This window comes from Zootermopsis nevadensis, unplaced genomic scaffold (assembly GCF_977971745.1).
Source record: "Zootermopsis nevadensis isolate Lab colony 2312 unplaced genomic scaffold, Znev_1.0 Znev_ptg000013l, whole genome shotgun sequence".
Taxonomy (NCBI): Eukaryota; Metazoa; Arthropoda; class Insecta; order Blattodea; family Termopsidae; genus Zootermopsis; species Zootermopsis nevadensis.
In genome coordinates this window covers 5,835,304-5,862,041 of record NW_028259145.1, presented here as the reverse complement: position 1 = coordinate 5,862,041, position 26,738 = coordinate 5,835,304, and the positions used below count along the sequence as shown (strand labels likewise).

The following is a 26,738-nucleotide window of genomic DNA, read 5'->3' as shown; positions in this document are numbered from 1 at the left end:
TGCTGCCTAGCGCCGTGGTCATGCGGCAACATCTCCGACAGAGCTGTGCAGCGTGGAGTGGAGTTCGTGTGCTCCAGGCGCTGTCCACGATCTGTTGATTTGAACGTCTTCCCGGAGGCCATCAGTCTCAGCGCCGGTAATGTTCGAATGTATTTATGCTCTGTTCACACCAATTCACCGCTGCTTGTTCACACATTAATGATTCAGCAGTCGCACACACTCTTAAAGAAAATTCGAACTTGAACAAGATTATCCTGTTGTTTCGATTTCGGATTTTGAATTATTTATCTCAAATTATCTTTAAGCCAACAGATGTTCTATTAATTAGTTCATTTTAGCAAAATAGTTTTATTGCGTGATAGTATTATATAAGAATATCCGAATTAAATTATAAAAAAGTATTTTTTGTACGCTGTGTCGCGCCGTTCAGTTGAAATTTCAAAATCTCTCGGTTGCAGCCGTGGCGAAGACATTTGGCATCCATTACATCTCTCACTGGATCTCTTGTGCCCGCCACTGCCCGAAACATTCCTATAGACTACATTCAGGGAAACACTCAAAACATCTAAATGATATATATATGCTTTTAGTGCTGTGTTTGATAGCGTCGTGAGGAGAAAATTGTGCGTGCTTCTGTCATGTGGTCTCCGATACAAAATCACATCACAATGAAATATAGCAAAAGAACAGATTTCTAAGATGTCTGTTTTATAATAAACATCATTAATCTGCGTACCAAAGTAAAATTGAATGCTTTGAAATTCATTGAAGTAATTCACTTACGTAGGTCTGGCTGTCTGGAGTGATGTCAAACAGGTTTTCCTTTACAAAACTTTCAATAGTATTTTATATGACAGTGTATTGACTGAACAATTAAAATGTTGACATCAGGAAAGGTTCTCTGCGTGTTCGACAACCCTCGTCTTTGTCACGCCCCCAAAACAGCGATGTTAAAGAACTTGCCATTGTAAGAATTTGTGTTGTGTGTAACAGCGTCGCGGTGAAGCGTTTATAACTTGATTTCGATCTGCTATTTACTAAATATTTAAAGTTACTGAAGGCTATTTTATGCCCTAAAACGTGTGTTTAGAAAAAAAACTTATGTTAAGAAAATATCGGATTGGGAATATGAACATCTTTAATAACGTGTCTCTTGGTATTAGTTCATATAAGCGAAGATGTCTGCATTCTGGTAGAAGTTTACAGACGTTTCAGAGGTATTTGCTGCCTCCATCATCAGGGCGATGTGTCTTTGATAAATTTCTACCAGACTGAATGGCGCAGCAACCTGTAAGGCGGCCTTCTTCAAACTCACCGCCGTGAAAATCTCAAATCCTACTTAATATAAACGAAAATTTCTTTATATTGTTTGTGAGTATTGTGTTGAGAAGCGTGTATTTTTCTTTTGTAAAGGATACTTATTTTATATCAGTACGTTATGTAAACATCTTGTAGTTGAGAAACTTCTGTCTCTTAGAAGTAAAGGTTAAATGTTTAATGTTAAGATTGTGAAGTATGTCCTCTTTGCTAACATTTTAGATTCGATAAGGCAATTTGAATATATACGAAATTTGTGTCACTACAGAAATTGACTATTAAGTTGTGCATCTTATAGCACTGTCATATAGGAGAACCATTTGAGGAAAAGAAAGTGTCAGACGTTCGACGGAGAACTTCTTGGTTTCCACAAGATTTTCTTCTGTTGCGCGAAGTGTCCGCACAGTTGTGATTAAGGCTTACAGTGTCATCCAGTCCGAATTGTGAGGGACTGACAAACACATTTTATTCCGCGTGCAGAATGCTGCTGATTGCATGAACCAGGTGTTATATCTTGTCTGCCGTGACTCGATCCACGACAGAACTGTAACATTTATAACCATCGTGGTTGTGAGAGCCACGCGTTGCCTTACTCGGTGCGACCGAATTATTTTGTCTCGTCCAGGAAAAGTCGACAGGAGCTTGAAACTGTTCATTGGTCTCATTATGGTTATCATTATAACAAGAGGTGAAATTTTCCTGGCACACCGGTGTGCCGCGGAACACGGGTTGCACATCACTGGTCTAGATCAATACGGAGGACGCAACGGAGTGGTTGGTGCTCGAGATTCGTATTTGGGAGTCTCTTGTTGAAGCCTCTGACGGTAGTTGTTATTTTACTCAGTAGATCTAGGAAAGTGTCGGGATAATGGACCTACATTAAACTATACGACCGCGCCTTTCGTTTTAATTTATAATTAAACACTCATTAATTATTCTGCCACTCGATTCTCTGCAGGCTGAGCTGCTGATAAGCCATAAATAATTAAATAGTTTAACTTAGTAGGGCTATTGCGCTTATTAAGTGCAACTATTACTATTAATAGTACCAATAGAAGCAGCTGGGTTGAAATTATCAGAATCTTTGTTTCAGTGTTAAGATCTGTTTTCCAGAATCGTGAATAATATGTTCTCGTCCCTAAGCATTACTACGGTAAATTCAAAGACAAGTACTGGAAGATAACTCTTCAGAATTACATGTAAATTGAAGAACAAAGTTAGTAAGATATAATTATATGGGCGACAATGCAGTGTATGAAGTAACCATTAACTGATGCATATGTAGAGGACCTGTCTGCTATATTTTTTATTTAGTGTTCTGTCTGACGACAGGTCCATATGGACAGGATCCTTCCATCCTTTTCTCGGACTGGGACCTGTTCATATACGTTCTTGGCAGATGATCCAGAAGTGGTTTGCCATTGCCTTCTTCTGTGTAATTGTTGGGATGCCACGGAGAAACCGGGGAAGCCCCCGGAGGAAAACTCCGTGTTGCCTAGACCACGGCCTTGCCCAACACAAGTTATAAATTCGGGCACCGCCGGGAATCGAACCCGAGACCCCAGGATTACAAGGCCAGCGTTCTAACCGCTAGACCACCGTGGCCCCTGTCTGCTACAAGAAATTAAATGTCATGAACTCTCCCCAATATAGCACTTCCATTTTAGAGCATAAATAATATGAGTTGTAATAGATTTCTGTGCCTACGGGCTATTCCCTTGCACCTCCCAAAAATTAACACATCAAACGACGCATTTCCCTCCCTTAAAACAATGTTTATATCACGTGACTAGTACCAGTATCCGGCATAGTCGATTACAAAGAGAGGTTCAATTTCAAATCCTATTATTATTATTATTATTATTAGTGTTTACCTAGATAGATTATTTTCTTTTTAACAAATTTCTATCTTTGTATTAGTGTTTGCCTGTCATAGGCTCTTTGCTGTTGGCAAACACTCAACAAAGTAATTGAACTATTATTATTATTATTTAGTATTATTTATTTTATATAGAATTATTAAATTGAATTATATTACTTAGGTATCGTATTTAGCCCATTTACTTGTAAAATATTATTCAATAAATGAATCGAATTATTATTATTATTAATATGGTACATTTATATATTTAGTTTCATTTGTTTGTTTGTTTTTGTATTTGTAATGTTTTACTTTTATTATTGCTGAAATGAATTTAATTATTTATTATATTTTATCCTGTACTCTGGTTTAGTGATTGGCTGTTATTGGCCTTTTTGGCTGTTGTCAAGCACTTAAATAAATTAATTTAATTTAATTATTATTACTATTTAGAAACAACGTACCTTCGTAATGTTATACATTCTCGTCTTAATCGCAGTAAAATGAAACTGATGTGGTTCAAGTGTAAATCCATTTTTTATGCCATAAATTTTTGTGAGTTCTGCTTATCTTTATCAGAATCCTGTTTAATTTATGTTATTAAATGAACTGTTTAATTTAATATCTAATGACCAATTTAATAAAAATCCACGCTCTTTTAATGTTCTCTTTGATTTCTGTTTATTGATGTCATGAACGTACATACGCACGGTTGTTCTGTACAAAGATAGATCAAATCAAGAATTCTTATACTTGTTCATACTCAAAATTGATTATATTTAAACCTGTGACAAATTTTCATTTCCTCACAAGATTCGACCCTTGTTTAAAGCGGCCCACTTACAGTCTATAATAAATTCTCCTTAACTTGAACAGAAAGGTTGGTCTGCTGTCGCAAGGCAGAACTCCGTAACACAGAAATATTAGTGAGTTGAATAACTAAAGCAGGTAATAACAAACGTAGATTGCCTAAGTCTGTGATTCGTACTGCTTGAGTCAACTCGTGAAGACACGCAAATTGGCGGAAGGCGACTATGAAAGACCCCGGAATTAGGTCACGGGGCGAGTTCCGAGTCAGAACTTGGGAGTCAGCGAACCTACGACAGACGCAACGTGATTTGTACAAAGATACACAAATTATTATGCGATTATTATACTTTTTACAACTCACCTTAACGTAAGGGCTGCTGATATATTATGAGCAAGTCTAAACAAAGAATACAAACGTTCAGGACCGGAGACTCTTAATTAACGTGCCCAAGCCGATAATGTTCTCCCGACGTGATATTACTAAAAAGTAGCCCTTGATTTTGGCGTGCGGAAGCTGCTTGCACTTCATTTTTGCATTGTACTGCGCTTACAACTGAGACTTAATGACCTAAAACCGACATTCTGGGTCGTGTGAACTTCTGTCTGATAGTCCAACCGTTCAGTAGTTTGGTTGTTAACTGCATGTCAAAACTTTCTCGTTATATCCGAACAAATTAGATGAAAGAGGTGGACTTTATGATTATAATTCTAATTCTAAAGAGCGATGCACTGCGAGTGTCTGTGCTGTGGAATAATGACGTAGTGATGATATTTTTTCAACAGGTAAAGGAATATAAGAAGTGAGATTATATGCACAGTTAATTAAATGTAATGTTTCCGACAATGCTCTGACTTGCGCTCTGTCATATAAAACCACGTTCTTCGTCATTTCATCGTTCTTCGACTGTATTTGTAGATGAATTTTTTAAAAGTATTTTACCGTCTTTGATGTAAGGATATTAGCATTCCCGCTTCGTATTCATTATTCACAAATTTCCATATCCAATACCAGATAAAAATAATGGAAATCTAGCCGACAGAACGAGTAGGGATCATGCCAAGTTATGAAACATTAAAAACTTTTAGAATACGTGAAGAAATTTCTGGTCGTATTATACCACCCTACACAAAATCTGGCTGTTAACGGTTCGTTAAGTACCAGATAACTTTTTCTTTACAGTGATCCTATCGAATATATGTTAAGACAACTTGAATGCGAATCTGCCTGTACCATGGCATGAACCTTCAGGGGTAAAAATACAGAATATAATAATAATATATTATTATTATTTTGGATCAACCAAACAATTGATTCTTAATAACAATAATAATAATAATAATAATAATAATGTGGGGGTAGTGGATACTGTCTGCAGGGCATGCCGAATGCAACCAGAGACGTTGATGCATCTTTTGTCGGCATGTAAACATTATGCCAGCTGCGCCTACATTCATCGACATAATGCTGCTTTACGTATACTCTACTACCATCTGAGACACTTTTACGGCATAGATAAGACACCCGTTTTGCCGTACGCTCCTGGGGACATTGAGTCCGTCGTTGAGAACGACAAATGTAAAATTTATTGGAACTATTCGTTCCCCACTACCAGGCAGTTAACAGCCACTAAACCTGACATCGTTCTCATCGATACCTCTGGATGCACCATGTATGTCATCGAGTTTTCGGCCCCGGCTGAAACCAACATAGTTGTGAAGGAGGCTGAAAAACGGACCAAGTATCAAGACCTTGTGTTTGAGCTAAGACAGCTGTACCCAGGATTCACTGTCAAATTAATCGTCCTCATAATCGGAGTTCTTGGAGGAGTCAAGTCGTCACTGCTGGCTAACATCAAGCTCATTCCGGCTTGCCAGCGTAACGCTGAAGCACTACTCAGCCGGATGCAAAAGGCCGTGCTTCTTGGGTCGCTCCGACTACTACGGGCGCACGACCCCAACTCACTGTAGCCGCCCATCTCGTGGTTCGAGCCGTGACTACAGTTTCATCTGGGCTGCAAGCATCGGAGTTATGACGGCAACACGCCTGAAGTTTTTGGCTGCTTGTGGACCAATTAAACAATTCATAATAATAATAATAATAATAATCCGTGGCGTGACAGCCCTCTGAGAGCCGAAGCCGACTAGTTGGCTGCTGGCCTCACGTTCTCATGCCTAAGCAGAGGTGAACGATCATCCAACCAGATATAGGGTGACGTGTGGTCAGCACGACGAACCCTCAGCCATTGATAGCTTTCCTGACCGGATTACGCTACTAATCGTAGCTCCCCAATTTCCTCACGAAGCTGGGTTGGCACCGGTCCCATACACCGGTTTAAAATCTCATGAGAAATTTCTTTCCCCGAGACTCGAATTAAAAGGAAGGGCTACTTGACTGAAAAGTACAAGATACAACTACACAGACTTCGTTCGTAATTACGTCACTACAGGGGTATAAATTCTGGAATGTGGTACTATAAGGATCAACAACCTATGGTACTCTTACCACAGATAAGGCGGATCATTGAGAAAAAATATGAGCTTATGGTCTTGTACACTGTTTTGTGCATTTTAAAATAATAAGTAGGATTTAAGGTTCTTATGGCGGTGAGTCCGAATATCACCGTGTTACGGGTTGTAGCGCCGTATAGTCAGGCAGAAGTTTGTCAACGTTTCAGAGGTCCTTGCTGCCTCCATCGTCAGGGCTAATCGCTCCGATGTCCGTAAACTATGAAACTGGTAATGGCAGTAAAATACAAACGTGTGTAATACCAGGCCTACGTCATGGTTCTCATCCCAGTCACTCTGATTTTATTAACTGTTATTCCTTTATCGTGATCAGTGCGACCTGGTGTTAATTCTGAAAATCTAAATTTGTTTATCCTCGATCCTTGTTCATGACCACTGACTCTTGTAGAGTGGTGTATATTTTGTAACTTGTATTTTCATTATATGTGTATCTCTGCGTTGCTGCCATGCCTGTATTTTTACAGACTGTCAGCTGATGTCTGTGCAATTAGATCATGAACACTGGCCAAATTATGTTTAGTGAGACGGCCACCACATACGTGACACTCCGCGTTGTTACACGCCATTTTATTGTCAGCAAAAGGAACGCCAATGGAACTTTAATAGCAGAGCTAATGCACGGATCACTAATCTTCATTAATTTTACCCCCAAAAATTGCTCGTATCGGTTTGACTCATTTCTACCTCCGTCACGCGTTCATCGATCGACCCTAACTTATAAAACGGCATTTATCTGTTTATAGCAACTAACTTTTTCCTGTTGTTGATTGATACGAACTCGAAAACCCTCTAAATGCAGTAGAACCAACCTCCAGATCACGAGCCTCGACGGTAAGAATCCCTGGCTGTGGTGTGGAGCGGCTTGGTTATTCGCTGCTGGACTATGCGTGTCTGGTTTTCGTGTTTTGAAGCAGCTTTACTCCTGAACACTCCACTTTTCACAACGTCGTTCACATTACTGTGTTTTGACTGTACTCAGTCATCACCAGATCTGTGTATTGTATGTAAGTTACTGCACGTTTCGTATTTAAAATGTTTTTGTTAAGACATGCAAGATTCTGAAAAGTGTATGCACAATGTCTTCTTCTTATTATTGGCTCCGTGACAGTGGCATTTTGCAGTAGTTGCATTGTTTTCAGTCTGGCATAAGTTTACTGACATTGGAGAGGTCCTTTCTGCCTCCATAATCAGGGCAATCGGGGATTTCTGAAAGGTCGGTAAACTTCTACCAGAAAACACACGGCGCTACAACCCAGAAGACAGTCATCTTCAGACTCACCGTCGTGAATACCTCAAATCGTTCATGGCTTATGTCTCAGTAGCCTACAGTGGAAAAACGTCTAAAGGTACAATTTGGCTGCACACGACAGAGACAAGCGACCGAGGCAGGCGACAGAGACGGGAGACGGACACATCGCAGCTTGTCGCCACACACTTTTGAGGTGACGACCGAGACATGCGGCAAAGTGTTTGTTTTCTTTGTTTTGTTGAGACATACGTGCACATATTCTGTGAAAAATGAGTACAAAAATGCTTCTAAAAAGGTTACTCGAAGAATAAGAAGAAGATGATGTGTTGTTGTGTTATTTGTTGCGAAAGAAACAAAGAAAACCTACGAGTTCAATATTCAAAACCAGACGCGAAGAAGGATCTTTCTGTCGGTGGTCAGTGGTCGGTTTTCTGCTACTAATTCTACCAATTGCTCATCTTGATCACCAGTAAATCTAATTTCTGCCATTATTTTACTCAACAACACACGTGCTGCCTGAGCCCGTCGCGAGACACTACTGGTCCGAGAGCGGTCTCCTGTGCTTTGTCTCTGTCGCCTGTCTTTGTCTCGCGCTCGTAATTGTACTTCATACGATTGTACAGAGAGCAGGCAGGAAGCGACCAGTCTCGGTCTCGTAACTCTGTCGCCTGCCTCGGTCGCTTGTCTCTGTCGCGTGCAGTCAAATTGTACCTTAAGAGAAATGGACGTTTCACAGAAGTTAAAAAGACGTAGTGAAAAGTGACTCTGTAAACACACGAAAAGTGAGAACTGAGAACACAGAGGGATGTTGTAGTACAGAACTGTTCAAATCTAGTTTTACGAGGAGCGACGATAATACAACGTGTCCTGGAGGATCGTGGTCGCAGGACGAGGCGATGTGTCGCGTTGTTCTTTGCTTTGACCTTGCATCTAGCGTTGAATCCCAGGCCACTGCAGCGTGAGTCACTAGAGTTTTATTGCATTAAAACCTGGCGAGCCATCCAGTTTTATATAGGTTATGAAAACATGCGCCAGAAACAACGGCTGTTCAAGATGGTCTGTGACCCAATTTTAAAGCCTGAATTCAGCCAGTCTGTTCCTTGCAGTTGTCGCATATTACGAGGTCTGACGGATGTTCACACGGATGTCTCGTGCTGCTGGCCAGTGAATACATGTGCATTTATTCCATTCGCACACAAGTCTCCTCATTATGAAATAATTTCCGTGGATCCATAAGCCATTCTTAGAACTCTGATGATGATTTCAGATGGGATTTCACAAATAATGATACCTCATTAGTCCCGGATACGCCACTGATCGATATTTTCCTTAACATTGATTGATAAAATCGAGGACCACCGAGAAAGTGCGTTGTAAACAACACTCGTTTGCTGTTTTCTAAAAAAATTTACATAAACAAATTTGTCTGCCGTAAATCCGACTTAACTACATTTTATCAGGTCACAAAATTTTTAACTTATCCTTGTTTTTGTTTATGAACTCTGTCAATGGAACGGCCATATTAGACACGCCACAGTTTTTCGACGTCTTAAAAGACAATGAAAACGAAGTGAGGGCAAATTAAGGAAAGTTAATATTCTTTATGAACTCCGTTTCTCTATGTCACCAACATAGCTTGAGATTTAATAAAATTAAATTCAGTTTATGACTTGAGACATTCAAAGTCTATCAGTGCATGCAAATTTCACGCCAGTTACTCTAGCTACGAGCGTGGTTCAAAGATTGACCTGCACTTTGTAATTTACACAAAACGCATACAAGTCAGACTCGCCATACTATTACTCCTTCTCGATACATTGCCCCTTTGACACTTTGCCGGGCCTATCCTTGCAAATTGATACTTGTACATTAATTGTAGCACGAGGTGTAAAAAAATCTGTATGAATTATTCCTTCTGAATCCCAAGACACAACGATCTTGTCAACTGAAGGCTCTGTAATGACCTCTTTAGGTGGTGGATGTCGTTTGAGGCGCCATTTTAAACTAAACGTTTATTATTATTATTATTATTATCATCATCCGCGAGTCAGCCCGAGAAGAATTTATGATACGTAATCGCCGTGAAATGGAGTCCTATTGACTTGATTGATTATTTCCTCACAAGTGCTGTGGAGAGTCTGTAAGCACACGAAGGGCCGATATTGATGTAACGCGGTCTCCTATTGGCTGCTTGCCAGACGGGTCATCCTAAGCGCGGTACAAGGAAAAGTCCGCGTTTCTTGCGGTAGAAGAGTAGACGGACAAGAAATCAAATGCACTAAAGCACACGTGTGTAAATCCATTAGGATAGTAGATGGTGGTAAGCCGAATTGTGTATGGAAGTCAGCAGAGAGATTGTTCTTTAACTTCACCGAAGACCAGAGATATTCATTTGGACAAAAGTATGTGTAGAATGAATTAATTGATTTTAAATAAATTTTTGTTGTTCGGAACTGTGAGAAATATATCGCTCAAGTATTGATTTTAATCCGTCTGATCACAATATTTAAAATTTCTTATAATTAAGATAATAAAATATCATTGATGTTCCATATCGATTGATCGATTTACATTTCGGAACATTTACACAACATGTTTCGGTTTTTATAAAACCATCATCAGGTGTAAAATATATCTAAGAACTTAAAACTCAATTATGATTTCTGTAGTATTTTGGTGATGTTTCATTACGTTTGTTTTTCCATTTTTGGGCGAAGGTGTTGTTTTTCTTAAATGTTATTAGATGTACATATCGGCCAAAGATGTAGGAGTGAGTGTCCCGATATGTCCAGAAGTACTAGTGTCTTCGAATAGGTGTGGGTCAATATTTTATTATCTTAATTATAAGAAATTTTAAATATTGTGATCAGACGGATTAAAATAAATAATTGTTATAATATTCACAATATGACGCAATTACACTATCTTATATCGCTCAAGGTTAAAGTTCGTATGTGCTGTCGGCAGCATATGCTCGCGGGAGTTTGTTGTAAATTAAGGCAAAAACTATGAAACACGAAAAATATGTAAAGGAACGTCAGTATTGTACACTACGCTTCTCTTTTGCTTTAAAGCAGTCGCAATTCCAGACGTCAGGAAAATACGCTCCAAACCGCTTCGTTGTTTCATTACGGCCCGACAGTTGAAGACGGCTGAGAGAGGTTACCGCCGACGAATAAACACGCTCTCGTTCCGGGAGTAGGAAATTCGTGTGTATGAAAGAGTCGTAGCTGGAACGAATTTGTCAGCGCGAATCAAATATTGCTATTCCACTAAAAATTAAATCTAAGAATAACTTTATTCTGTCAGCCTGGTATTGGCGGCTTGAAATGATTAAGGTGTTATACTGCGTTCCAACGTTTTTGGCCGCTGAACTTTGTGAATTGGAGCCTCGGAGCGAGTCATTTACCAGACGTTTGCTGGAAGGGATGGCAGCAGGCCGCAAACAGCACTTTCCAAATAAAATACCACCACGGTGTGTAACACAGGAAAGTCGATTTCAGTAAACAACACATCACTAGAAAATTAATACTCCTCTTCCAAATCTTCCACTCCTCAGAGACCATCGCTTACTGACATATCACTCGATTCATCACTACCGATGCTACTGGTCACTCCATTATCTTCAGTTATATATATTAGGACAAAGCGTGACCTCATTTGAAAGCGTGACGAGAGGACAACCTAAATGTTAAAATATCACCAAGATTTTAAAAGCGTAACCAAGCGAGACTACGCGTGACGTGATGCGGCTATAAGTGTCGAAACGTCAAAAAATTTTCAAAACGTTACCTAACCTAACAACATACACTAAACAAACCTAACCTAACCCAATCTAACCTAACCTAAACCAAAATAACTTAACATAACCCAACCTATCTTAACCTGACCTAAGAGAACATTTATAACCTAACCCAACATGTCGAAACGGAATCTAACGTCTTGCAAAGTAAGCAAAATAAATCGATCCTTACGTAACATAACTTAAGGGTGCCGAAGCGTGACTTAGTGACCATGCGTGCAAAAGCGTGACCAGGCGTGACCTGCTTTCACCTCGTGTGAAGGGATCACCATATGTGTCGAAACGTAACGAAGATATACAAAGCGTGACCAAACGTTACCAAGCGCGATAAAGGGTGACTAGGCGTAACGAACTGTAACGGCGTGACGAATTGTGGCCATAAGTGTCACAACGTCACTGAAATTTTCCAAACGTTACAAGAGGTCACCATAAGTGTTAAAGTACAACGAAGATTTTAAAAGCGTGTCTAGGAGTGACTTACTGTAGTAGCGTGACGTGAAGCGGCTATAAGTGACCAAACGTGTCGAATAACCGATAGTGGATCAGCTTCTCAACATATTTCCGGCCTTTTACCGACACCGTGTTCTAACTTTCCGCAACTGAACACTACTCAGAGTCGAATGAATGCAGTCCACAACACACTTTTCTTAGACGAACTTTGACATTATCCTCGCCCTACTCCATGGCCTTCCAAGAGGTCTCTAAATTCAGTACGTTCGATTAAAATCGTGTACAACATTCCCGTCTCTCCATGCGTGCTACATATACAACCTATATCATCTTTAATATTGTCGCCATTTTTGTTCCATTACCCTTGGCACTTTGCTGTTTGTGTCTGTTTTGACAGTGAGCCGACGTTCTTGTGTGATGTCATCACCACGGCGCTCACAGGGTAGAGACGCTACCTCTGTCTCTCCATTTTATGTCTGTGGTGTTAAGGTTTCCGAGCTTCACCCAGTGTTCCAAAAACCTGGTGGAGCCCGTACCATGGACGTTTGTTTCTGGTGAAACTGACAAAGATTTCGCCTTGCGACGTGTTCACCACCGTCTTTGTCCTCGCACACTCCGAATCTGTCATCTTCATTTACGAGAAGCCAAGCTCCTTATCCAATGACCTTGAACCATTTCCTTCCACTCTTATTTATGTTCTTCATTTGCAATAATGTTGCCATACTCCATTCCAGGCTGCATGTCCTGAACTGCCGAGAGACATCTGTAAAGTACCAATAAGATCGATATTAATCTTACGCCTGTCCCAGCTTCCTCAGTGCTTCAGTGACAGTGCTTTACGAAAGAATGTTGTGTTTCACGTTTTGGAAAGTTTACGACAGCGTATTCTTAAAAGACCTGACATACGAAATGCGATCGGAAAATTTCAAGACTGTGTCAATAGAGGGCGAACCGGATGTAGAACGAGCTTCTGCCGCTAGGGGGTGCGGCCTACATTCATATTGAATCAGTGTGCCGGCCGGCATCATCGAATTAGCATTTGTTTCTTAGTTACGGGCGTTTTGGTAGTGCATTACACCGACCCTCCTGCGATTTCGGAATGGCGTGTGCATCAAATTTTGCCAAAGACTCGCCAAAACGGCTACGGAAACCTATGAAATGCTAAAGCAAGCATTTGGGGAGTCCGCAATGGGTCGTGCACAAACTTTTGTGTGGCATTCACGTTTTAAAAATGGCCGAACCTCTGTCGATGATGACGAGCGTTCTGGACGACCATCTTCGAGCACAACGCCCGAAAATGTTACGAAGATTCGGCAGGCCATTCACGAAGATCGACGTCGTACCATCAACGACTTGTGCGACATTGTTGGGATAGGCTATGGGACCTGTCAGCTGATTCTAAAGGAAGAACTCCACATGCGGCGCATCCTGTCTGAGGACCAGAAGCAGAATCGACTTCTCGTTTGTCAGAAGCTCAAAGATCTTGCAAGAACCGACCCCAACTTCCTTTCTAAGCTCCGTGTGACTTCATCCTCTTCCCAAAGATGAAAATTCGGCTAAAGGGAAGGTGATTTGAGATGATAGAAGAGATTCAGGCAGAATCGCAGATGGTGCTTGACAGGCTGACAAAGAAAGATTTCCAGGGATGCTTCCAGGCTTGGCAGCGGCGCTGGGATCGTTGTGTTCACTCCCAGGGGAACTACTTCGAGGGTGATGGATGAATTTAGTACCTGAGATAAGTGTACGGGTTTTTATACGCGCAGTCTTGAAACTTTCCGATCGCACCTCGTATGTTTCATTATGACAGTGGACCTTTAGTGTCCTGTTGGTGAGGCTGTCTTCAATCTGAAAACAAATATCAGACTTGCAGCATCCATTGTGCTAGCCTGATTAGCCCCTGCGCGACATCAGTGTCCTTTGAAGAGCCACTTATATCCACGAGAGATTCAGAGCAGGGTGGAGGTAGTGTTCAAAGAGTGTCCAAAAGCGATTCCCAGGAATATTTCCAAGCATGGGAGAGGCGTTTTAATGCATACAGAGATCTGACGGCGTTTACTAGTCGTTATATGTTAGCCACCATATTTTTTAATAATCTGCGTAGTTCTGTTGTTATCCGACCCCCCGCGCCAAGCTCTGCTCTGCGTCTTGATTCCTTTGTCTTTTTCTTATCTGTCGTCTACGTCCTCTGAGTTTCACTTTGTCTCGTTCTTTTCGTCATTTTTACTCGTTTTTCAGGTATTTCGCATTATTATCGTGTTCTCTTTTTTTTCGTACCGATTTAATTAATCACTTCCGGTCTCACGTCGCCAACTTAACTGTTTCCTGTCACAATTCTACTCATTTTCCCTCCGTTATTCGTTCTTTTCTGTGAATTTTGAAAGCCGTTCGTCATTTCGAGTTTGGCCTCTCCCTCCCTCCATTTTGTCGCTCCATTAAGCCTTTCGTGCAACAAGGACGTATCTTCTGGCTGGTCACCAATTTTTTAAACCACTGTTTGCGTTACTTTAAACCTTAGTTTAATTTTCAGTTCGGAAATAAATAGTAATTTTAATTTTCAGTATCCATATGCGTGCGTTCTTTGCACTCTGAAACTCTTCAATTTTAAAATTTAATCAGAAACACTATTTACTGTTGTTCTGAACGGAGTCAACGAACTGTCCATATATTGGATGCTTTTAAACAAAAACGTGTTTTTCAAGTTCTCCTTCAGATTATTCCATCATCCCTGAAGGATAATTTACCAGTATCTTATAATCTTTATTTCGTTCTGTTCTACCGTCTATTCGTTCTATGTTTTATCTAATCTATTCGGGTTTTTTTTTCCGTCGTCCTAGATTTTCAAATTTCTTTTCCCCGCATCGAATTGTCTTATCCTGTAATTTCTCAGCCTCCGTCTGTCTCCGAACTTTGTTATCTGTTGATTTTACATAATCTTAGATTTTCAGTTTGTTTTGTCGTCGAGTTATCCAGCCTCCTCTGTTAACAGTGTTTCTCGTTTCAGTCTGTCCCGTACGGTGTTATATTCCGTGCGATCTGCCAGTTTTCAGATATTTTTTCGTCTTCTGTTCTCTGCTTATTTCCGGTTTCAGTTTTCCGTTCGCCTCCTCCGTTGCCACGTCCTATTTTCGTTTCATTTCCCGTCTTGTCACGTTTTATATTCCCTCTTCGCTTTCCCGTCGAGACTCGGTTGTCTTCATCTCAGCTCGTGTTCTTCTGTCATTTTACGTCTTGTCTTGTCTTATCTTATTTTACGCTGTCTCTTGCTTCTTTTTGTGTTTGCTCTCGTCATTTGCTTCTTTGAGTACCTGTACTCCACCTACTTTCTATAGAGTGGCGTCTGATTCTCCTTGTCTGTGTGACGTTCTGCAGTAAGATATGTTTTGTTTGCATTGTGTTCTGATTTCAATATCCAGCACTCCTTTACCAGCCACTGGCTGTAAGGACTGAGGTTTTCCGAAAAACATTTGCAGTCCCTGTAAAAGTTAGCATCAAGTATTTCCTTGCGTCCCACTGTTTTGTGTGCCCCTGGACCCGGGATCCCACGGGTCGGTCCAGCAGAGCTGCTGGAAATTCTAGGGCTCGCTCCGTCTCTGTCCCTTTCCACTACGCATGTCAGTGGCGCCGCCACTGGCTCGCGACCGCCAGAGGTCGCAGTCGTCGGCGGAAGGTGGAAGCTTCGCGTGTGTGTCGTTTTTTGTTCTGACACAGCGCAGTGCGTCTTGTGATAATCCAGTATGCCGTGCTTCAAGTGTCGTTGAGTTTCGGTGGTGTGTTTTTGAAGTGTGTCACAGCGCCCATGTGATTTGTCGTTCTTCGTGCTGCATGTTTGCTTACGGTAAGTGAAATGCCATATCCCTGTGGGCTCGGATGACATTTGTTACGATAGTGCCCGTTTGTATATCCAGAGATCAACAGATAACACCCCTGAAGCTCACTGTTAGTCAACTGTATTTTATGTAGCATTTATATTACCGTCTGAAAAATACCTTAAACCTAAGCACTCCTATTCATTTTCTAAGGGAACTGGGTTCGAGACTTGAGCGTCTGTTTTATGATTTCTCACACAAGAATTTTACCTAGACCAAGGTATTTTCAAAGTCTGTTTTTGCAACTACGTAAATTTCGATTCCGTTCCTTCGTTCAGAGTAACCATGGTAACAAAATGATTCTAACCTTACATGCGACTGTATATTTTGTTCTTGGAAACGTATATCTGGCGTGGTACGAATACCTGACGAACTCATGATTACATAATTAATGAAGCGAAACATCACAGAACTTGATTGGTCAGTTACTTGCTTAGGATACTTAGACGACGTGTTTTTAAGTGCCTTGAGCATCTGCGGGTCCCAACTTTCGTTGGCTTTGATCTATTAGACAGTTGGTAGGACTCCTTCGACGAGTGATCAGCCCGTCGCAAGGCCTCTACCCGTACACAGGACAGCACAACACAGGAAAAAAGCAGACAAACATCCATGGTTTGAGTGGGATTCGAACCCACGGTCCCAGCGACCACGCGGCCACTGTTACGTCACACTTGGTCAGTTTCTCTCTCTAATATCAGCCGTGTTTTCTACCTAACATCTGTATAAACAACACCTTTAAATAGTTTCAAAGCAGCCATTAAAACAATGTTCTCATAATGAAAAGGTGATGTTGCACCAAATATTATGTGGTCTGTGTGTTTGGTAGATATCGAGCACTGGGCCAAGTATTGTCCCTTTTGTTGCCGTACAAATTCAATAGAATCTCGAACGCAAAGTGACAACATGACTTCATTAACGGCGTACAATTTGGTAGCCTGCAGATAGGCAAAGTCGTGTGTTGTGTGTGCCCATATTTCCATTCAGGCCGCCTTTATGAGCTCTGGGATTAAAACAAATGGGAGAGATTGGCTAGAAACTAAATATTGAAGCAGTACACCGTGCTAATGCGTTCTTTGAAGGTTCGCTTGGCTCGTTGGCCTCGGTGTTCATTTATTTCAGACGAATTTCGAATTCTAGTCCAGTGTGAGTCGAGATTGCTTTTCATGAAATTGCGGATGTGTCGTATGACCGTAAGCTGTTAAAGAACGAAAATTCACGTTGTCCGAAAAAAAAGTATGCAATTTTTTTGATTTAAAACTCTTTATATTCGATACGTGTTGCAATTTCCTTGGATTTTACAGAACGCAGATGTACGTAAACGTTCCTCTTTGACGTCCTTGCCTTCCGCACACAGGTAATTACGGGGAGATATGTTTTCGTAGCGAATGGTAGGGGGGTTAGTCAACTGCGCGAAGAAGGTGAATCATACATAAACATCGTCAGTGTATACATTAATAACTGTTAAGTTCTCTAAGTAATTACTACTGAACCATCGTAAGTACTTGCTTGAATTTTGTATTGATACAGCGTCGCTGTTTGTAATTGATGCTTTTGAAGTTTTATGAGCGCCAAGTGTTAAACAAAATGAAAAAAATAATATAACTTAATTTGTGAGATGATAATGTTGCGTCATATTGTGTTGAAATATATACTTGTTCAATTTTATATCAGTCTAAACACAATAAATTAAATATTAAAATATTCTTACAATCAACATTTAAATATTAAAATACACCTGAAGATGGTTCATTTAGAACCGAAACATGTAGTGTAAAAGATGATGCTCTAATGCAAATCGAACATTTCGATAAAGAGCATCATTTTAATATATTTTAATATTTAAATGTTGATTGTAATAATATTTTAATATTTAATTTATTGTGTTTAGACTGATAAAATTGAACAAGTATATAACTTAATTTATTTATTTGATAATGAAATAAACAAATAAATTCAAATGTGCCGATTAACAACTGCTGGTGTAATAACAGCCGGGATAGTGCGGATGGATTAAAATGGCTTGTCAGCGCGTCGACGTAAGTCCTCAGACTTCGGTAGGGTTTTTGCGCTGCCCTGGGAGGGGGGCCGGGAGAATACGCAAATTTTATTGGCTTGAGGTCCGGCGATCGTGGTGGCCAAACTACAGGCCTATATCCTCCTATCCAGCGTCAAGGAGTTGGAGGAGTTGTTCCTACGGAACTCTCCACACCGATGCTTCCGAACTCCCCTCGTGCTGATTTCTTTAAAGATGTCATCATCTGCCATCACGGTCTCGCACTTCGTTCAAGGCCACACTTTTTTTAAATGTTTGAGTTTCGCTGTTCCAAGACAAGAAATGTTGAAGGTCTGGCGTCCGACTGTTGGTGAACCTGTCAGCAAACCAACTCAGCATTGAATTATAGCTTCCCAGTTGCATATTCAATTTATTATTTTAATTCCTTGTGGCTGGATGATCTTACGTTTTCTTTTATTTGTTACCAATTCATTTGTTCTGTGACCTCGGTCTTTATACCTGATAACCCTTCGACGATTATAAGGACTACCCTTCCGACTCAGTCAGGGTGAAATGCGTAATAGATACGGTAAGCCTCTCGATTGATTGGGGATTCGATCACTCGGAATTGATTCGTATCGATAAGCCTCGACCTATATGCACTGAATCAGCCTCATCCCAAGCAGAGACTGTTGAAAATAATTTCATCATGTATTGCACACGTTTCGTGGGATGGTTGGTTGCCTTCGAATGCCTGAGGCGCTTGTCCAACCACGTCAAGTGTGTACCCGTGTGAACGCTTAGTAACGATGTCGTCTTTATCTTCTCCTGTCAGCAACCTGAGGGCAGATTTAGAGCTTTAAAACACTTCACAGTAAATGTTTGTAAGCAGCAAGACGTACAGCCAACAATAACAAAATGTTACAGTCATCTATATCAGTGGTATTCAACCTGGGGTACGCGTACCCCCGGGGGTTCTCGAAGACAACTTAGAGGATACGTGAAATTTTAAAAAATATATATATTATTTTATGATAAACACTGAATAATCAGTAATGTAATTTATTTAATTTATTTTAGATGTAGATTATATACTATGTATAACTTGAATTATACACCAACAGCTTTGGGGGTACAAAGTTGAAGAGGTTTTTTTTTTTAAGTGTTCTGTCTGACGACAGGTCCATATGAACAGGATCCTTCCATCCTTTTCTCGGACTGGGACCTATTCATATACGTTCTTGGCAGATGATCCAGAAGTGGTTTGCCATTGCCTTCTTCTGTGTGTGAATGGAGTAATTGGTGGGATGCCACGGAGAAAAACTCCGTGTTGCCTAGACCACGGCCTTGCCCAACACAAGTTATAAATTCGGGCACCGCCGGGAATCTAACCCGAGACCCCAGGATTACAAGGCCAGCGTTCTAACCGCTAGACCACCTCATCTTATTATTATTTAGTGTTCTGTCTGACGACAGGTCCATATGAACAGGATCCTTCCATCCTTTTCTCGGACTGGGACCTGTTCATATACGTTCTTGGCAGATGATCCAGAAGTGGTTTGCCATTGCCTTCTTCTGTGTGTGAATGGAGTAATTGTTGGGATGCCACGGAGAAAAACTCCGTGTTGCCTAGACCACGGCCTTGCCCAACACAAGTTATAAATTCGGGCACCGCCGGGAATCTAACCCGAGACCCCAGGATTACAAGGCCAGCGTTCTAACCGCTAGACCACCGTGGCTGTCATCTGGGGGTACGTGAACAAAAAAGGTTGAATACCACTGATCTATATCATGATTCGCGGTGTTTAGGCAATTCTCGTTGAGGAAACTAATGGCGATTACTTTGGAAATGTTCTCCAATTCAGTTCTTCTCTTTTTTACGTCTATTTTTGAGCATAGGTGTACTACAGGAAGGTCTCAACACACTTTATATTATCTCTTGAGAGGCCACTAACCACGATAATCACCTAGCTTAAGAGAAGACGTCTCAATAAACCACGTGGTAAAATATTAAAATGTTACTTACAGAGTAATAAGTCACAGTTCAAAAGTTTCTTTCAAAAGTTATTGATGTGGGGTCGTGTGTCTGACCGTCCATAGCTTTAACCACGAAAACAGCTGACCATACAGGACGAATTCAGCATAGAAAAGAACGCCCTGAATATAACAGGAACTTGTCTTGTTAAGATGCTAACCAGGAAGCTCAAAATCATGTTTACAGAAGCCTACCACTAGTCCCCATTCTCAGTCCTGAAGATGTTTCGATTAAATCCGTAAATAGCCGTGGTTCCTGTTAGCGCCCCAATTCTGGATTTTGATCACCAAGTGCATTTATGTGTTTCGTGTAATTCCCAGAACGAATAACTTTTTGTAGTGGAGAGACGCCATGATTCTTTTAGGCAGGTACTGTATGCTTTATTATTAAATTAAATCAGTGGCGTAACGGCTCCAGAGAGCCAAAGCCGACTAGCTTGACTGCTGTCCTCACGTTCACGTGCCTAAGCAGAGGTGAACGATCATCCAACTAGATTATAGGATGACGTGTGGTCAGCACGACGAAACTCCAGCCATTGCTAGCTTTCCTGACCGGATTACGCTACTAATCGTACCTCCCCAATTTCCTCACGATGCTGGGTTAGCACCGGTCCCATACACCGGTCGAAAGCTAATGAGAAAATTTCTTCATCCCCGAGACTCGAACCAGCGCGCATTCCGTATCGCCGGTCCGAAGCATGATGCCTCATACCTCGCGGCTACGACGCGGGACATACTTTATTATTATTTTATTATTATTTATTTAGTGTTCTGTCTGAGGACAGGTCCATATGAACAGGATCCTTCCATCCTTTTCTCGGACTGGGACCTGTTCATATACGTTCTTGGCAGATGATCCAGAAGTGGTTTGCCATTGCCTTCTTCTGTGTGTGAATGGAGTAATTGTTGGGATGCCACGGAGAAACCGGGAAAGCCCCCGGAGGAAAACTCCGTGTTGCCTAGACCACGGCCTTGCCCAACACAAGTTATAAATTCGGGCACCGCCGGGAATCGAACCCGAGACCCCAGGATTATAAGGCCAGCGTTCTAACCGCTAGACCACCGTGGCTGATTATTATTTATATGAATTTAATGCTTACAAAGGGTAAAATCATGATTTGGTTAAGCAGGAAAGTTGTCGGGAGAATTAAAATTCGGTTTCTTAGGCATTTGTCTTCGTCACGGTCGCAAAGGAATGGCCGATTGCACTTCGTAGGTGATTTATCATTCTGATGGAGCGAGTAAGGGAATGCAGGAACAGCTCTCACAGGAATCGAAGCCGAGATCAGAAGTAAGAAGCGTGTGTGTGTGTGTGTGTGTGAACGACTTCAGCGCCGATGTTCGGTCACTGGGGCGGTACATGTAAAAACTAAAACAGAAACAAAAAGTTTCTGCTGGCCGAGTTTCGAGCGGGAGAACTCTTCAGCGCTCATTAGGGAAGACTTTCTGTTCATTAACTAGTTCCATTGTAAGTTGCAATGCCTGCCCCCATGTTTAGCGCCAAATCTAATGGTAAAAGAGATCGCGTTTGAACGTTTCCTGGGTTTAAACTTTAACATTCTCTAGAATGCGGAGCAGAAGCGAGGGCTTTGACTCTTGAAGCTGATTAAGAGGTGTTGGAAGTCCGAGGAAGTGGATGGAGAGGGATCGCGCCTTTGTTTTTCTGTAGTTTAGATCTCGACGTTTTTGTTTTGCGGAAGTCTGCAGTCTTACGACGGGCGTTGTCTCGGTCTTCGCCCTGTTTGTTCCGTGAACTGAGACGAAAGCCCGTGTGTGTGTGTGCAACTGTGCAGACATTTCTCGAAAATGTTTGATACTCAGTAAGATTAAACACCAGAATTCGAAATAAAAAGCATAGGTAGAAGTAAGCCTGTACAAGGCAAAATGTTAAAATAATAAGTAAATACAATTCTATATTGGATAAAAATTTAATTGGGTTTAATGCCAGTGCACATTTTTGCGGATTCTTGTATGAAAGGAAACTTGTGTTCCTTGTATTACAAACTTTTGTTGACGGTTGTAAAGGAGGCTGCCGCGACCTGCGTTTAAGATACAGACGTACAAACAAACAAGAAGCTCGAATCTCGTAACCCGTAACAAATTATTTTCTAACTTCTGTAAAAATTATGTTTCTTCAGTTGACAACTTTTGTTCCACCCTGTGATCAACGTTCGATCTGTCCTTGGCATAACAATTACATGGCAATAAGGAGAACTGGCACATTGTTAATTGTTATTTTAGGGAGTGATTGGACGGCCACACAACCCATATTAAAATATTTATCGATAGTTACGGTTCATACTGTTCGATTCGATTAACAAACCCGCAATATCTCTGTCGCTAACCGAGGGCTGGAGTAGGTCACGTCTTGCTGTAACCTGTTCGCGTCAGTTCGTCAGTTGCCTTTCAGCAGTCGAAGTGGAAGGATGTCCTTTTTCAAAAGTGCAACGAGTGTCCATTGTCGAACGCTACGTGGCGTCTCCTTGATTAACTTGCGAGGATGAGTTTAAGGACACATTTCCCCAATCCTGCAGCGCAAATCAAATCGACGATGTCCGTCTGGCGACAGCGCTTACGTGACACAGAAAATCTTAACCGGGTTGCGTCAACCGCGAAAAAGGTGGACTTTACATTTCTTCTTATTATTTAAATATAATTTATTTTTGACACATAAAACATGTGACAGGAATTGACTGCCAGACTTTTCGATCACCCTGTACTAGTAAATAATTCGTCAAGAATGACAGGAAATTTTTAAAGCAGTAAAGACACGTACGGCCAAAACCCCTTTAACATCATTACCGTGGCATCGGTTTTAAAAACGCAAATTTTTATGTGTTAGTCCGAAAATCCTTAACAGGACACGATTACCAACCAATTATAACATGACATTCACCTGCCAATCCTTTTTCCTTGCATGATCTATTCAATGGCATGCGAACTTCTTGCAACAGAATGATAGTTGAAATATCATTATGGAAACAGAAGAGTTTTACGGAATTTTTCTACGTCGTGGACTGGAGAAGCCATTTCGCAGGTTATAGTAATTTTAAGATTGTTGTATTGCGTTTGTTTTACGCGGAATATTGCGTCTGGTGTGTTCTGGATTAATTTGTGTCTGATTAGGAACCTCTACCGTAATAATTTGAATGCGTTACTAAACCTTCAGTTCCATAAAAAGCCAAGGTCATCATCATCTGAGCTACCGCGTTAGATTCTGCTTAATGCAATGGATCCATATCCGGGCTTAATCTTAATTAGTCGAGATTGTGAGTACTTTACAGCTGTGAGATGAACTTTACATTTCTAATCTCCTCTGTGTTTAGTAGGGCACTTATCTGAATGCCCATGAACTCAGTACCAGCAACTAGGAAAATGAAGTAAAGGCTTCGTGTGGCCATCGTCTTAGTATTTAATTTGTCCAAAAAATATTTCCGAAATAAACTCTGTCTTTGTTACGAATAAGCGAAAGTTTTTATGACAAAATTAAGATATCAAAGTTCGAATCAAGTTTAACTCTAATAGGTTCATTTTAGTTTTAAAGGGAAAACAGGCACACGAATTTTATTATTTCATAATCCGCCAGTCCATGTAAGGAAATTGGGCTATACGTACATGTAATATCGAAAAATGTATCGTCCCCGTGAATCGGAGAACTTGCCATATTACCCAATCGGGAAAACAATTAAATTTTCTCATATCCTATAGCAAGGTTTCATCAGAATCCACTCAACCGTACATGACGGACACACACGCGGCGAAATTGAAACTGGGTCCAGGTTCGTCGGATATGTGCCGTCACCACTCCATCCTCGTTGGATTTGCCATGCGCATTGCGCGTTGTATCCAGAATTTCCAACACATTGGTACTGAATTAAAGGATGGTGTAGGCTGGACTGTATTTGGCTGCGTACCGCTCTGCTAACCCTTATAGTTAGTAGATATCGGATTCAACATTTTTTTTTAATTTTTCAGTGGAGATTGCTTTAAAAAAACATACGAATATCAGTATAACTGCAAGAGTGAACCGTAAACCGTGATTTGAGGAACGCAAGCTGTCCACGAGACATAGTCGAGGGTTCCTACAATATTTTTTTTTAATGCCGAATTAATTTTAATTTGATCGCAAATGTCTAGTCATCTAAAACTCTCAAAGCTGAGTCTAGAGAAAAATCATTGCGTCTAATTGTAGTCCATTTCATAAAGAAGTTATATTGGGTAATTTTTGTAATTATTCTCGCTTTCAAATGAAAAAAAAACAGTGTGAAATAGCATTAGCACTGACTAGAATTTGGTGACTCGAATGCTATATATCGTCTAGATTACTCGCTTAACTAAAGACAGACCCAATTGCTGTATCGTGTAGCTCAGTAAGTTAAAGACAGTTTGATTCTTCACTGAAACAATCGATTTAAAAAGCACTCCCTTACAACCCAGTCGGAAAAAAATTAATAAAATAAATAAAATTAATGAAAACAATCATTGCTGAAGTGTTATGATGCAAGGAGACTTGTGTAATTAAGTCAGTAATAGATTCCGTCTTAAACAGGAGGCAGATCTCATTAAATGGTCCTGAGGGACGCTTAGTAACTTTCAAGTTGGTGAAATGACCTATCTAGGTCGCCTAGTTTTGTCAGGTTAGTGGATTTTGAGATCCTGCCGTCACGTGACTAAGGTGGGACGAACAAGGAATGCGTTTGGTTTGAAAACGGAAGAAATGTAAAGAAGAATTTATAAACGTGAATCGTAGGTAGATGCGTTTTACCTGGGGTTATATCTGATGCCTGCCTGTGTTGAACCTTCTGAGTCTGCTAGTACAGTGACGTAATGACTTTGTGCACCTTAAAAATAAAATAAAATGACTATCTCTGTGAAAAATAAATTATTTTCGCAATAAATGAATACAAAGTCAGGGTCGGATTTAAGGTCTGAATGAGTACATTCGATAATTCTGGGTATCAAGATGAAGGGAATGTTCAGAGCTTGTGTAATGCAAATGCAATATTTTCTGCTGTGTGTGTATTGACATTTCACTATCTGCACGTCAGAACCAGGAGTATTTTGTGACAAATAAAACAGAGTAATGTCAACGTTAATCGACTAATCGATAGCTCTATATTCAGATTTCGATATTCTGGACAGAAATGAAATAGTGCCTGCAGACAGTTTCTACATGTAAATATTTCCTTTACATTGGTACAAAGTAATTATTTCTATTTAAATCGGGTGATGTTATTTCATGCTTAATTAATCATGAGCGGGCGTTTCGGTGTAGTGGTTTTCTTCCTTCGTGTTAGGCACAAATATTTTCCCCATAACCTTTATTATTATTCAGTGTTCTGTCTTACGACAGGTCCATTGCTCTGCCCAAAAAGAGCTCTCCAGTTTTCCCTATCCTCAGCTTCTCGTTTTAATTCCTGGAACGTCATCTTCTTTCCTTGTTTAAGGTCGTCGGTTAGCTGCATCAGTCTTCTTCCCAGTCCTCGCTTTCCTTCAACCTGGCCTTCGGTGATATCACTCAGTAATCCATTCCTTCTCATAATATGTCCCAGCCAGTTACCTTTCCTTCGTGTAATCGCCTGCAGAATGCTTCTTTGCTCGTTGACTCTCCTCAATACTTCTTCGTTGGTCACTCGATCCGTCCACCTGATCTTCTCTATTCTTCTCCAACACCACATTTCAAAACTCTCCAGGTATTTCCGTTCCTTCTTCCTGAGTGTCCAAGTCTCTGCTCCATACAGCGCGACACTCCATACGTAACACTTCACTAGTTTCTTCTTCATCTCCAAGCCCAACTTGCTAGTGAGAAGTATCCTCTTCTTGACGAAAGCTGCCTTGGCCATGGCCATAACCTTTACTCAAACATTTGTAATTTATGTTCTCCCCTTAATGTGGGAGACCGAACCGGGAACATTACAGTTTGGACAATAGAAAAATACACCTAGAAGAACGTGTGACGAACTGCGTATTCAACAGGGCATTATGACTCGTGTGATCTTCATTAATATTGCGTCCCATCTACGTCCAGGTCTCTTAAGGCATTCGAACTAAAATTTTTATACACTTCTCATTTTAGTTCGCATATTTTCTGACCATCCCACTCAGCGATGTGTTAGGTGGAAAAGTTACTAATTTATTTTATTTATGGATGCAAGAAATGCATTAATTTGTCTGTTCATTGAAGATTTTACAACAAAATCATAATTTATTTGGTGTAATTAAGGATATTATAGTGAAAAACAATACTCTTATAATTTTTGCCGGGTAATTAATTCGGAGAAGTGCTAGAATCTGTATGAATCGTTAGTATGACCAATGCACGCAGTGTATTATTATCATAACATTTCTTTAACAGTGCAACAGAAATTTTTCGTCAAAAGTTAAATGTAGCACTGTCATCTTCACGTGTCCACCACCTATCACAACTATTACACTTTTCTGAACTCGTGGCATCCAAATGCGTCATCTCCTGGCCTTTCTGTCTGCTGGAACGTGAAAAGACGTCGTACCTCTTTTGTTGATGTTGTTGTTGTTGGCTTTGTTTGTTCCGCCGTCTGTTGGCGGAGTGTTCTGGTTGCCCAATCGTGGGGGGAAAAAGTGTTTATCCAGAAACACTGTTAAAGGATCACACCTTTGGTTGGGGAGGATGGCTAGCGAAGACGAACTTTTGACACACAAAAACAGAGTTCGAAATCCTCCAATGGAAAATCCATTCTCCGAGATCAAAAAAGCGCATTTAAACTTAATGGTGAAGACCATGGTGATATGGATTTTGATGCCGAAGTAGGTATAATTAATATCCATTGCAAGTAGGTGTCTTTTTGAAATTT

General features: G+C 40.7%; 1 protein-coding gene across 8 annotated transcripts in view; it reads left to right on the top strand.

Annotated features, from left to right (window-relative positions):
• The first annotated feature begins 15,681 nt into the window (after window positions 1-15,681).
• Window positions 15,682-26,738, top strand: part of LOC110834417 (uncharacterized) — a 206,668-nt gene continuing 195,611 nt past the window's right edge. For 7 of the 8 annotated variants that reach the window (XR_015535049.1, XM_087348499.1, XM_087348497.1 and 4 more), the window contains exon 1: window positions 15,682-15,850. The gene's annotated coding sequence lies outside the window, so the exon portion shown is untranslated. The remainder of the gene's footprint in view (window positions 15,851-26,738) is intronic. The other variant, XM_087348501.1, reaches the window with a different exon arrangement.